Below are 15,240 nucleotides of genomic sequence, written 5' to 3' on the forward strand. Positions count from 1 at the left end.
TTCAAATCCAGGTCTTGTGAACCCAAAGTCTGTATGCCTTTCTCCACAACACTTCACCACCACACCTCTTGGAAGCACAAGGAATACATTCAGATGTGGATGGATGAGAGAGGCAGGGTCCTCAGGAGGTCCTCTGAGAAGCCAGCAGAGAACAGGGAGCATGATGGAACAAGAGTTCACAGGGTGCTGCTTCTTTCTATGTGTGTGTTTTATTTCGGTTGCGCTTTTCCAACATATCAAGAGTTACCCCTTAGTACCAGACAGTAACATAAATGAGTGAAAGGATAGAATGGAAATGGAGGATGACTCCCAGGAGGTACCCTATCTAGGCCACTCCAGCGACTGCCTGCCCTGTCAGAAAGTAGACACTGCGCAGACAGATCTTCTGTTTGTTTGCAAAGAAAATGAATGCTCAGTTTTGTGCCAGATTTTTAACTTTTAGCAATTAAATCAAACTTTAAAACAACACAATGACAAAAAGAAAAGATTTGTGGATCGGGTTCCAATCACAGGCCACCAGTTTTGAGCTCCTGAAGGTATCCCCCGGGTCCTCTTGACTGAGGACTCTGGGGCAGCAGTCTGGGGCGAGGATGGAGGTGGGGGTGGGAAGACACAGCAACCAGCCCAGGAGATAACTGAGCTCTGATGCAGAGTTGCAGGGCACGCTGTGGTATGTGAGCGGGTAGTGAGATCTGTACAGAGCACTCAAGGACATCAGGTGATCTGCACGAATGCATCCTTCCTTATAATCAAGGGTAATTTCCATCTTTAGCAAGCCCTGTTTCACTATTGGGGATCTACACCAAGGTGGGTAGGATTTTACATGTTAATTTTAACATGTATTTGAGGACAGAGTCACCAAAACATAAACATAAGTTTTCCTCTGAGAGTGAAATTATTAAAAATAATAATTGAGGGACTTACCCTGTGGTTCAGTGGTTAAGACTTCACCTTACAATGCAGGGGTGCAGGTTCAATCCCTGGTTGGGGAGCTAAGATCTCACATGCTTTGTGGCCAAAAAGCCAATGCATAAACAGAAGCAATATTGTAACAAATTCAATAAAGGCTTTAAAAATAGTCCACACACACACAAAAAAAAGATCATGTGGTACCGAGGACAGTTCCCCTAACCCCAAACCTCTAAATGATAGCTGACAGTGCTCATGCTGGTCACGATGACCTGACAGATGCTCGGGAGACTAGAGCTGTATCAGCAAATTTACAGCATCTGCCTTGGCAGTCACACTGTGTCCCATCGGAGGGAAGAAAATTAACAGCAGGAAAATACTCACTCAGCACAGAGTTTCCAACAGAATACCCACAGAAAAAGGTGAGGTCAGTCACCAGCACTGACCAGGCTGGAGTCATGTACAGACGTATGGCAGTCAAGACAGCCTCAACCTGAATGATACTAGCCTCCAAGATAAATAACCTTACACACATCCACTGAGATTTCACCAAGCAACCTACTCCATATAATTTGTCTTCCCATGGAAGTGTCCTGCAGGGTGGGAAATGCTCAGTTAACACCTATGTTTGGTCTGCCACTATATACACATTTCTGATTGCAAAGTAATACACAGGCGTTCTGACTTATCAACAAGTCTTTTGTAAATTTGGTAAGCATGATATAACCCTAGAAAATTGCCCAAGTCTGGATACACTGAAGAAATTAAAGATTTCTGGGATGTATGAAGCTAAGGACCCAGGCTCTGGAATGCTGGAACTTCACAGAGGGATTGTCATCCAGGCTTGAGAAGTCAGCCAGCCTCCCTATGTCTCTATGCACCTGGCTCTCACCTGAAACACCAGTAGCTAAAAGAGAAAATGTGATATAGAATGAAAGATTGTTTTCTAATAGGTTTTATTTTTTAAAGCCATGGTCTTTCCAGTAGTCATGTACGGATATGAGAATTGGACCATAAAGAAGGTAGAGTGCCACAGAATTGATGCCTTCAAACAGTGGTGCTGAGGAAGACTCTTGAGAGTCCCTTGGACTGCAAGGAGATCAAAGCAGTCAATCCTAAGGGAAATCAACCCTGAATACTCATTGGAAGGACTGATCCTGAAGCTGAAGCTCTAATACTTTGGCCACCAGATGCGAAGAGTTGACTCATTGGAAAAGACCCTGATGCTGGGAAAGATTGAGGGCAGAAGGAGAAGGTGACAGAGGATAAGATAGTTGAATGGCATCGCCAACTCAGTGGACGTGAACTTGGGCAACCACCAGAAGATGGTGAGGGATAGGGAGGCCTAGCATGCTGCAGTCCATGGGGTCACAAAGAGTCAGACATGGCTTGGTGACTGAACAACAACTTTTTAAAGCAGCTTTAAGTGCACGAAAAATTGAGAAGACAGAGCTCTCCCATACACGTCTTGCCCCAATATATGTATCACCTCCCCCATGATCAACACTCCCCACCACAGTGGTACATTCATTACAATCAATGAAACTCCACAGATTCATCACATCACCTAAAGTTCAGTTTACATCGTGGTTCACTCTTGGTGCTGCATATCCTGTGGGTTTGCAAGAATGAATAATGCCATGTATTCATCATCACAGTATCGTACAGAGTAGTTTCACTGCCCTAAAAATTCTCTGTGCACTGCCTGTTCACCCCAGATTTTTTTTTATTTTGAATCATTATGTTTGTCAAGTCATCTTCTGCTCCAAAGTGTTATCTCAAAGCAAGTCACTTGGTGGCACCAAAACAAAAGCTGAAATTTTCATTCTGGCTTCGCCTCCAGAAAGGCAGTTTTTATGGCTGAAGAAAGAAGCCATGTTCCTCTACCATCCTGATTCTGGGAAGTAAATCAACTGGTTTATACATAAAACCAGGCAGGATAGTCCTGTTAGCCTTCAGGGGAAAGAAAAGCTTTGTTTTTTTAATGTTTGTAAATGCTGTTAATCTGGCTTACTTGTAGGGTGCTGGCCCGTCTAAGCTTTTCGAACCAGCCAGGCCAAGCCCTAAATCCCCCATTTCACTCCTCCTGAATGGATGTGCATAAGGCCTCTCTTGGGGATGAGTGATGAGAGGAATGCAGTTCACACAGGAGACCCCGGTAATCAGTCTGCAGCTCCAAGGATCCACTAGACTCTGGGCTCCCCGGGCTCCCCACCCCCACCCCACGTCACCCAGAGCCCAGGGCACTCACCGCTCAAGGGTGCACAGCGGGCTCCCACGCCTGAGACGGACATCACCAGGAAGCAGTCGTCTCAACTCCCAAACCCTTTCGTGGCAATTGTATCTATTACTCTAATTATGTAATTTAGTTTAAAACTATATGAACTGATGAAAGAAGTGTGAAACAAAAGAGTTATTATTACTAAGAAAACTAGGTTAACTGCTTTGGAAAGACTTCATAAAGGCGAGTTGGGCGGGGGGAAAAGAAAGGTGTGGGCAAGATGACACAAGGAGATTAGAAAAATATCTTTAAACATCCAGCATTTCACATATCTGGGTTTTAGATATGAAACAGACCCCATAGATGAGCATTACCATTCTGATTACTAAAGAAAGACTTAATAGCACTCCAATTTGTATCCTCTCAGAGTTTTTTTACATGTGAAGAGTAGGAAAAGAATGAAGATTTCTGTTTTAAATAAAATGCTTATACCTACTTGTCATTTTTTATGATACCATTTTAACTGGCATTATCAGTAAACAGCCCGGCCCCTGCTATATCATGACACTCAGGGAGAGATGGGGAAACAGAGGAGGTGGGGAGATGTCTGTCTCTGGTCCCACCCTGAGCCCCAGGGCAAGAGGAAGGCTGACATCAGCCAAGGCCCTGTCTGGAGGCAGAGAACTAGCAAACCAAGCTGAGCTCCCCAACCCACACAGGGCGTGTGTGGGGAGGAGGGGCATTCCTCTGCTTTTGCACAGAACAAGGTTTTGTTCTATTCCCTTGAGGGCCTAAGTTGGCCTGGGCCAACTTCAGAGTAGGCTCAGAGCCCTGATGTCCATAAGAGGAGGGTAGGTATAGACACAAGAGATGTACCCAACAAGAGATGGACTTCATAATCAGAGACTCTGAGTTAAAACACAGCTCCCCATTTACAAATTTTGTGAAGTTAGGGATACGTCCTCATCTGTAGGGATTCCCTCGTAGCTCAGTCAGTAAAGAATCTGCTTGCCAGGCAGAAGACCTGGGTTCAATTCCTTGGTCAGAAAGATCCCCCGAAGAAGGGAAATCTCATGGACAGAGGAGCCTATCAGGCTACAGTCCATGGGTTCAGAAGAGTCAGACACGACTTAGCAACTAAACCGCCACACCTCATCTGCATGTGCCCTGAGAACACCAGCTACATAGAATGCGGTCTAACGCGTTCAGAGGGCTGCCGGGTGAAAGGTGCCAGGCCCAGTGGGCCGACTCACACACAGGGGCGGCTGCTGCTGCGCTTGCTTCTGCTGACACATCCACCCTGGAAAGAGAGCCATCTGCTCTTCCCACACCCTCTCCCACAAAACCATTTGCATTGCTTTTCTCAGGATGAGAAACATGCTGAAGTCTCTCTTTGAATGTTCAGAAAGCTATCACTTCAAATACAAAGGTCTCCTATTCTATCTCCTATAAAACTATGATTTTCTCCCTTCCATTTACAGAAGGGTACAAACAAAAGATGATCCACTACTCTACTCCGATTCTCCAAAGTGGCCCAATTGAATTTAAGCCAAGCCTCTCAGGGGAACACTCAGCAGTGGGGGCCCTCCAGTGTCCATCTCACTGGACCCCCAATCCCCATTCAAAGTGTCTCTTGTTAGAGTTACACGACACCGTGTGGTCACGTTAGCAGACACATCAACACTCCCTCCTAGAAGAGGAAATAAACAGCCTCCTCCTCTAACCACCTGTGTAGGCGAACTAAGCCACTTTACCAGATTCACTAATGCATTTCTATAATTCCCAGCTCTGGAGTTACACAGCAACAAAACGGCAGCCAGATGGCAACTCAGGACTTGCAGGAGTTTGCAAGTCGTATTTGCCAATGACCTTCAGCATTACAGGCCCAGAAAGGCTTTTTTCCAGTGTTCCCAGAGCTGACCTGAGTCTTAGGGACTGACTCACATTAACCAAATTCACAAGAACAGATGTCATCACATCACTGTATTAATCATAGGGTCCAAGTGGGCTCCTGTGCTTCCCTCTCACGAGCCAGAAACTTCCTGGGCAAAATGTGTAAGCAAAGACCCAGACAGCAAGGCCAGGGGAGGAAGGAGAAGGCAGTGTGCCCCAGACCCTGGGTTCCAAGACTCCAAAAGCAAACGATGGACAGTTGATGTTTTAGAGTCCCACCCAACTGCGCGACTCTCAGTTTATCAGGCCTCTACCCATCTTGGGAATAAATCACTTGAAATTTCTTTCCCACTGGGTACCTAAGAAGCTTAGTGAGTGTGGCTGATGCTGGGGAAAAGGACGTGAGCACAAAGGATAATTCTTAGGGGCCAAGGCTGTCAACAGGTAGCTCAGTGGCATGTGGTCCACAGGCACGTTTGCGGAGTGTGCAGTGTTTTCAGACTTTTAAATTAATTGCCAACTTTTAAAAGTTGGGTGATTTCTCATCAAAAATCAAATGTTAAGTTCCTCTTGGAGGCTGACACAAGCCTACAAAACAATAATAATTAGAGTTGACAACCTTACTTTGGGGTCTGCAGCTCTCTGCCCTCCTTTTCAGACACTTGGGCTTCCCTCGTGGCTCAGCTGGTAAAGAATCCACCTGCAGTGCGGGAGACCTGGGCTCAACCCATGGGTTGGTGAGATCCCCTGGAGAAGGAAAAGGCTACCCACTCCAGTATTCTGGCCTGGGGAATTCCACGGGCTCTATAGTCCATGGGATCACAAAGAGTCGGACAAAACTGAGCAACTTTCAGTTTCAATTTCAAATTTCATCAAGACATAGAGTTTCTCACTACATATGATTATGAAGCGTTACTTGTCATTTCTTATACCAGTGCCAGTCTTAGAGCACACTTTTATTTCAAAGGAATAAATATATACACATATATATATACTATAATTCATCTAAGGACAATAACATGGATCATCTGGGGAAGACAATTTAAAGGTAATGTTGGGACATCTCAGGCAGTCTAGTGGTTAAGACTTCACCTTCCAATGAAGTGGGTATGGAATCAATCTCGATTCGTAAGATCCCACATGCCTTGCAGCCAAAAAAAAAAAACAGAAGCAGGACTTCCCTGGTGGTCCAACGATTAAGAATCTGCCTGCCAATGCAAGGGACATGGGTTCAAGCCCTGGTCCGGGAAGATTCCACTGCTGCAGAGCAACTAAGCTAGTGAGCCACAACTACTGAAGCCCACTTGCCTAGAGCCAGTGCTTCACAACGAGAGAGGCCACCACAATGAGGAGAGTGAAACCATGGCTAGAGAGCAGCCACCCCGAGCCGCAACGAAGACCTGATGCAGCCAAAAGTAAACAAATACAATTTTAAAGGACAATTTATTTAAAAAAAAAAAAAGCAATATTGTAACATTCAATAAAGACTTTAAAAAACAGTCCACATCAAAAAAAACAATATTTAAAAAATAAAATAAAGGTGATTTTTTAAAAAACTGATCAATTTACTATGTCCCAGGTACTAGAAATTCTCCCAGCTGGTTGCTCCCAGCTTCAGGGATGGGACACACAAATGGAACCTAATTGATCCTCTCCATCACAGTGATGGTTTCAGAGGTGGACACGTGAACAAAGGTCAGTGAGAAAAACATCTAAGGACTTTTGCTAGAAATTCTGAGATAAGGACACTCTCCCTTTCTGTTCTGTGTGAATAAGAAAGCACATGGTCCCAGCCATTGCTGACCACCATCGTGGGCCACCTTAAGATGACCTATAGATGATGAAGCTGATGCTTCAGGTGGCAGAACGGAAAGGAAGGACAATGAATGGGGTCCTGATCGCATTTTATGTGCCCTTACATAGAGCTTTGTGGATGCCAGCATCACTCATGGATGGTTGATTTATCAGATTCCCTTTTCTGCATTAGCCAGTTTGGTAAGGCTTTCTACTGTCTCCAGCTGAAAGATACCTCACAGATACAGAATTGTGTCTGAGCAATGAAGCAATCCTTCTAAAAAGACCTTCCAGGACTTCCCTGGTGGTCCAGTGGCCAAGACTCTGCTCTCCCAATGCAGGGGGCCTAGGTTCAAGCCCTGGTTAAAGAACTAGATCCTCTATGCAACAAGTAAAACCCAGCACAGCAAGATAAATAAATTTTTTTTAAATAAAAAGAACTTCCAATGCCTGAACTTATACAAACAGCACTGTCCATAAACAGCCCCTGTGCTCCCCTCTCTACCTTCACCCCTACCACACGTGCACTCTTTCTCTCTCTGAATAGCTGACATAGTATCTAGCTTCGCCCCAGAATTTAAAAATTTTAACTGTTCATTCCCTTTTTCTATGTGTCCTTCCTCTCCCCAACATTCCTCATATGTCTTTAGAATAGCAATGGGGTTGTTTTTGTTTTGATTCAGCTGGTAGGGTGCTGGCGCAGATAAGAAGGAAAAGGAGATAAGTGGATGCCACATACACAAGGTGGCTATTGGATCAACGGGCTGGCAACATGTGACCCAACCCTCCCCACCCCACCCTCCCACAAAAACAGGCTAAAGGAAGCGACTTAACTGTTCCTTTGATGAGACTGAACGGTGCATGACAAGTGTCGGAAGGGAAATACTATGCCAAAAATCATCTTGCTCTTTTAGATAACGTGTCATTTGAGAAAAACTCAACCCTATTTTTCACAACTCCCTGAAATTACAGAATGCATCTCTGGGATAATTTTAATCCAGAGGGGACTGTGTTATTACAAAATATTATTAACCTCTAGATTCTAATATTAGTACAAAGAATTTAAAAGGATGGCTAAAGTATTTTCATCCTTCTATACTTATTTTATCCATAGGATGATTTTATGGGAATTCAAAAACTGTTCACTTTTATTAGTGGTCTATTACACATATTTTTCCTCCAACTTTTAAAAAGTTTAGTAGTTGCAAAAATAATCCCACCAATTTAAAAAGTCGATACACTTTAATCTACCACATTTCTAACATGGAACCACTTAAGATAATACTAAAGAAAACTTTCCAAAAAGAGTATATAGTTAAAAATTATAAAGCCTCTAAAATCAAAATGATTCTGTTTCTCTACTTCATAGACTAGGAGTCCTAGTTTGTTTTTTTTTTTTAAATAACTGTTTTCTGGTTATGAAATTGAATGGTTTATATTTAAAATGTGAAATATACAAGAAACCTAAAGAAAAAAGTCCAGGTTTCCAGATGGCCCAAGTGGTAAAGAATCTGCCTGCCAACACAGGAGATCGAGATATGGGTTCGATCCCTGGATTGGGATGATTCCCTGGAGTAGGAAGTGGCAACCTACTGCAGTATTCTTGCCTGGAGAATCCCATGGACAGAGGAGCCTAGGAGGCTACAGCCCATGGGGCCGCAAAGAGTCGCAGACAACTGGGCACATGCAAACAAGTCATTCAAAACCCACCGCCAGAGATAACTTTAACATTTCAATATATATATACTTCAAGTCATTTTTCTTCTATATTTAAATATAGTTTTAAAAAGGATATTACTGTACATTGTTTTGTAATTGCCTTTTCACTTAATCTATCAAATATTTTCCTATACATTAAGAGAACTGCTTATGCTTAACTTTTTCTGAAGACACACTCTGACAATTTTGAGTGCAATTTGTCAGATCCATTTCCTACAATTATATAACAACTTTCATTATACAAATACTGTTATTAATAGAATGTGTATTATTATAAAAAGAGCAATTTTATCGATGTGACATTACCTTCACACTGTTATACCATATTAAGGAAGACATATCACGTATTAGCATCAGTTTTGACCCCTTTATCTATTGCTATTTTAATTACTAAGCCTACAAACAGCCAAGAACTATTTTTTTTTTTAGTTAAAATAGCACATTTATTTTTAAAAATTTTATTGAAAGATAGTTGATCTAAATATAGTGTTAATATCTGCTGCACAGCAAGGTGATTCAGTTATGCATATACACACATTCTGTTCATGTTCTTTTCCATATGGTTTATCATAAGATGTTGAATTTAGTTTCCTATACTGTACAGTAGGCCCTTGTTGTTTATCCATTCTATTTGTAATAGTTTGCGTCTGCTAATCCCAAACTCCCACTCCATCCCTCTTCCACTCTCCTCTACCTCGGCAAGCACAGCTTTGACTTTATGAGTCAGTTTATGTTTTGTAGATCAGTTCATTTCTGTCATATTTTAAATCCCACATACAAATGGTATGGTATGGTATGTATCTTTCTCTGTCTGACTTACTCGCTTCATAAGATAATCTCTAGGTCTATCCATGTTGCTGCCAATGGCATTAATTCATTCTTTTTTAATGACTGAGTAGTATTGCATTGTGTGTGTTTGTGTGTGTGTTTGTGTCTATGTCAGTATACATATTTATGTGTGTGTGTATTAGGAATTCTTCTGTTGATGGACATTTACATTGCTTCCATGTCTTGGCTATTGTAAGAAATGCTGCGGTGAACATTGGGGTACATATATCTTTGAGAATTATAGTTTTCACTGGATATGTGAGGGCTTTCCAGATGGCACTTGTGGTAAAGAAGCTGTCTGCCAATGTAGAAGATGTAAGAGACTCAGGTTTGATCCCTGAGTCGGGAAGATACCCTGGAGGAGGGCATGGCAACCGACTGCAGTATTCTTGCCTGGAGGATCCCATGGACAGAGGAGCTGGAAGCTACAGTCCATAAGGTCAGCAAGAGTCAGACACAACTGAAGTGATATCTACCTTCTATTTGTGGTTGTCATTAATTCCAAAGGCTCCTTAAATGTTGTAGTTCTAAGTAATCAATCACTGTTTAGGGTAAGTGAACTGGGAAATACAGATGACAGAGTTTTTCCTATAATAGAAAATAATAATTTTATGGATTAAAAACATGAACACTTGATAAGTTTTCCTTAATGAGAGTTTATAGCTAGAGTAGAAAAGACTGAATATTTAGCCTGGGTCTTTAACCCCCAACTGGGGGCTTCCCTTGTGGCTCAGCTAGTAAAGAATCCACTTGCAATGCGGGAGACCTGGGTTTGATCCCTGGGTTGGGAAGATGGACTGTATAGTCCACGGGGTCGCGAAGAGTTGGACATGACTGAGCGACTTTCACTTTATCCAGCTGAGTCTTTACATGGAAAACACAATTATCAGTTACACCCAGCATTCATCTAACATATCCGCCACACCCCACAAGAGAGAACTTGGCTCCTCATTTATCTTCTCCCGTAGTATCTTTGTGGTAAATGCCAAACCCAGGTCTATCTAGATGTAAGAAGGGCAGAACAAACTCTAGGACATAAAGAGATGATTAAGCAACATGTTCCAGCCCCCAAATTTGACCTTAAATCTTTGACAAAAAAATACATGAGAGCATCACTGTCACATAAAATGCAATGTATCTAAAATGAAACTTCTCTCCCTTTCTCCCAAACCATTACTACATCCAACTGCCCCATTTCCAAATATCACTTTTATCACAGGCTCTGATAATAGAAACCTGAGGTCACATTTATTTCGTCCAAACCCTTGTCTCCTCCCTCTTCTAGCTAAAGAGGATAATCCCACCTCCAACCCTCATTTGTGCCTCTGCAATATTGTTCAGTCAAATTCCCACTGCTGCCTCCAATCCCAGGCCCTATTATTTCCTCCAGGACTGCTGCAGCAGCCTCTGACATGGCATCTCCTCTAATCAAATACAGCCAACATTCCTCTTCCAGGCTTAATTCCCCAAAGGATTTCATTATTTCATTCTTTGGTTCTAATATCTCAATGATTCCCTGTTATCCTCTCCAACAAGCTCAGGTTCCCCACCTAGTTTCCAGAGATCTTCTTAACATGGCTTGGAGCTGCTTTTGCAGCCTGATTTGCTGTAGTCCCTTCAAGACTAAGCTGTTTTCCACAGGAAGCTCTCCTTCTTTGTCTGTACTTTCCCTGCCATCTTATAAGTCCAAATTCAACTGTAGTATTCTTCAACAGTCTTTCTCACCTACTAATATCTTTACCCTTTCTTCATTGTTCAGTTGCTAAGGCATTCCAGCTGTTTGCTCTGAGAGCTCTTAGTTTATTTAGTTCAGTTCAGTCGCTCAGTCATGTCCATTTCTTTGCGATCCCATGGACTGCAGCATTCCAGGCTTCCCCATCTTTCACTATTTCTTGGAGTTTGCTCAAATTCATGTCCATTGAGTTGATGATGCCATCCAACCATTTCATCCTCTGTTGCCCTCTTTCCTTTTGCCTTCAGTCTTTACCAGCATCAGGGTCTTTTCTAGTGAGTGGGCTTTTTGCATCAGGTGGCCAAAATATTGGAGCTTCAGCACCAGTTCTTCCAATGAATATTCAGGGTTTATTTTCTTTAGGATTGACTGATTTGATCTCCTTGCAGTCCAAGGGACTCTCAAGAGTCTTCTCCAGCACCACAGTTCAAAAGCATCCATTCTTCTGTGCTCAGTCTTTCTTTATGGTCCAACTCACATCCATACGTGGCTACTGGAAAAACCATAGCTTTGACTATACAGACCAACTTAAATCTCTGCAGTGGATTTAAATTTTTGCTCCACCATTCTGGAGAAAAGAGTATCAGATGGAATCTGACTAGGAGCCCCTCGCTTTTCAATCTTGGTGAGAAATTGAGTCTTGGTTTTGCTTTGGAGTCTCCCCCTCTCAGGATCCAAAAGGCTGATGCAGTGCTCAGTCCAACACAGATGCTACCCTGAATCTCAACGTCCAAGTCAATGTGTCCATGCCCAGGGCGCAGAGACTCTTTAAGAGATTGCAAGGAGACAGCTTTTACAGCTCTGAAATCACTTTGCAACTCTATCAGGAGTCCTATCACTTCTCATGGGGAGTTGCATGAGATTGAGATGCTGGTAATTTTAGAGTACTCTCAGGAGAAGATGAGCACATGTCCTTCTACTCCACCATCTTGGAGTTTCACACGCTAGCAATGTAATGCTCAAAATTCTCCAAGCCAGGCTTCAGCAGTATGTGAACTGTGAACTTCCAGATGTTCAAGCTGGACTTAGAAAAGGCAGAGGAACCAGAGATCAAATTGCCAACATCCGCTGGATCAACGAAAAAGCAAGAGAGTTCCAGAAAAACATCTACTTCTGCTTTATTGACTATGCCAAAGCCTTTGACTGTGTGGATCACAACAAACTGTGGAAAATTCTTCAAGAGATGGGAATACCAGACCACCTTACCTGCCTCCTGACAAATCTGTATGCAGGTCAAGAAGCAACATTTAGAAGTGGACATGGAACAACAGACTGGTTCCAAATCAGGAAAGGAGTACGTCAGGCTGTATATTGTCACCCTGCTTATTTAACTTATATGCAAAGTACATCTTGAGAAATGCTGGGCTGGATGAAGGACAAACTGGAATCAAGATTGCTGGGAGAAATATCAATCATCTCAGATATGCAGATGACACCACCCTTATGGCAGAAAATAAAGAACTAAAGAGCCTCTTGATGAAAGTGAAAGGAGAGAGTGAAAAGCCTGGCTTAAAACTCAACATTCAGAAAACTAAGATCATGGCATCTGGTCCCATCACTTCATGGCAAATAGATGGGGAAACAATGGAAACAGTGACAGACTTTATTTTGGGGGGCTCCAAAATCACTGCAGATGGTGACTTCAGCCATGAAATTAAAAGACGCTTACTCCTTGGAAGAAAAATTATGATCAACCTAGATAGTATATTAGAAAGCAGAGACACTACTTTACCAACAAAGGTCAGCCTAGTCAAAGCTATGGTTTTTCCAGTAATCATATATGGATGTGAGAGTTAGACTATAAAGAAAGCTGAGTGCCAAAGAATTGATGCTTTTGAACTGTTGTGTTGGAGAAGACTCTTGAGAGGCCCTTGGACTGCAAAGAGATCCAACCAGTCTATCCTAAAGGAAATCAGTCCTAGATATTCATTGGAAGGACTGATGCTGAAGCTAAAACTCCAACACTTTGGCCACCTCATGAGAAGAACTGACTCATTGGAAAAGACCCTGGTGCTGGGAAAGATTGAAGGGGGGAGGAAAAGGGGACAACAGAGGATGAGATGGTTGGATGGCATCACCGACTCAATGGACATGAGTTTGAGTAAGCTACAGGAGTTGGTGATGGACAGGCAAGCCTGGTGTGCTGCAGTCCATGGAGTCGCAAAAAATCAGACATGACTGAGCTACTGAACTCAACAGGGACACTGGTCCCTGGTACTGTTGGGACATGCTAAAACTATCTGTCCCGTGGCTTATTCGTCTGAGGAAATTCCTTCCCAATCTTACCACATCTCCAAGCCTCCCTCACTCTCAGCCTCAGGACCCTTCCCAATCATGGACATAACAGCTCTCAGCTGAACTACGCTTTGTTTAAGTCTGTATTACAGCATATAGATCATACAGTTTGCATTATATTCTAAGAAAGGGGCTTTTCTCATGGCTCAGTCAGTAAAGAATCCAACTGCAATGCAGGAGACTCAGGTTCAATCCCTGGGTTGAGAAGATTCCCTGGAGAAGGAAGTGGCAACCCATTCCAATATTCTTGCCTGGGAAATCCCATGGATAGAGGAGCCTGGTGGTCTACAGTCCCTGTAGTGGCAAGTGTTAGACACAACTTAGCAACTAAACCACCACCATTACCACCACAGTCTAACAGACAGTAACACATAATGTTAAGAACAGAAGCCTCAGGAGCAAATGGGAATGGAGTACTATACTTGCACTAAATGACCTCAAGGAGGTATTAAACTGCCCAAAACCTCAGTTTAATTATCTGGAAAACCCTCATAGGAACAACACAAGGATTAAGTCAAGCCAGAATAGTAGCAATCCTAGTAGCAATGACTTACATTTATGTAGCACTGTGTGTCAAGCATTATTGTGAGTGATTTACGTATATTAACTCATTCAACCCCCACGACACTTTATGGATAAGTAAACAGACATAGGGGCTTCCGCAGTGGCTCAGGGGTAAAAGAACCCATCTGCAATGCAGGAGACTCGTATTCAATCACCGAGTCAGGAAAATCCCCTGGGGAAGGAAATGGCAACCCACTCAGTATTCTTGCCTGGAAAATTCTATGGACAGAGGAGCCTGGCAGGTCACAAAGAGTTGGACAAGACTGAGTGACTAACACTTTCACTTGACTTCAAACAGACATAGAAGGGAATAAGTAAGTAGTCCAAGATCACATAAGAAGTAAGCCGCAGAGGTAGGAATTCAACCCAAGCAATCTGGCTCAGAATCTATGCTCTTATTCATTATACCATATTACTCCTAATATGCTCTTATTCTTTATAGCATATTGCTTCAAATGGTAGCTATGACTGCTAGTGGTAGAACTACTTGATTGTTAATGTATTTGCCTCTTTATGTAAATTGCAAGCTCCATGAGGAGAGTAAAAACATGCTGACTCATCCATAACAAGTGTTAGGGAGCTGGCTCTGGAGGCTCATTGCAGGGTTAGAAGCCTACCTCCCTCCCTCACTAGCCAGCTCTAAAACCTTGGACAGATTGCCTGACCTTTTAGAATGGTTGTAAGGATTAAATTATTTCCAATTTAGAAAGTACTTAGGAAGGTGAATGGCAGCTATGACAATGACATACTGATATATTTCATTATTTGATATGAGATGTGATTTACCATCTGTCCTTCCAGGATACAGAAGAGGGCCAGAGCTCTCAACAAACACTTGCTAATCACCAACTCACCCACTGTTTTTCCTTGCTTCACGTGGGCTCATTTTGTTGCTAAAATTACTTCTCACTTCCCTGGCAGTCCAGCGGTTAAGACTCCATACTCCCAATGCAGGGGGCACAGATTCAATCTCCGGTTAGGGAACTAGATCCCCCAGGCTGCAACTAAATATTCCACATACTGCAACAAAGATCGAAGATCCCGCGTGCTGCAACCAAGAGCTGGAACGGCCAAATAAATAGTTCTCGAAATAAAATAAAATTACTCCTTAAAGAAAAGGCTATACCTTCAAGATAACAGTAATACTAGCAGCTAACTTTTATCAAACACTTCTATGCAGCAGGGACTATTCTACGATTATTTTCATGTGTTTAATCATTTAATCCTCACAACTGCCCAATGTTGTTGATGTTATGATCTTTATTTTTATGGAAGGAAACCAACA

At 42.7% G+C, this 15,240-nt stretch overlaps 1 protein-coding gene across 1 annotated transcript in view; it reads right to left on the reverse strand.

Moving 5' to 3' along the window:
- Positions 1-15,240, reverse strand: part of GIPC2 (GIPC PDZ domain containing family member 2) — a 101,438-nt gene that overhangs the window by 40,562 nt on the left and 45,636 nt on the right. The gene's annotated exons all lie outside the window — the stretch shown is intronic.

The sequence above is a fragment of the Cervus canadensis genome, chromosome 2, assembly GCF_019320065.1.
Source record: "Cervus canadensis isolate Bull #8, Minnesota chromosome 2, ASM1932006v1, whole genome shotgun sequence".
Lineage (NCBI taxonomy): Eukaryota > Metazoa > Chordata > Mammalia > Artiodactyla > Cervidae > Cervus > Cervus canadensis.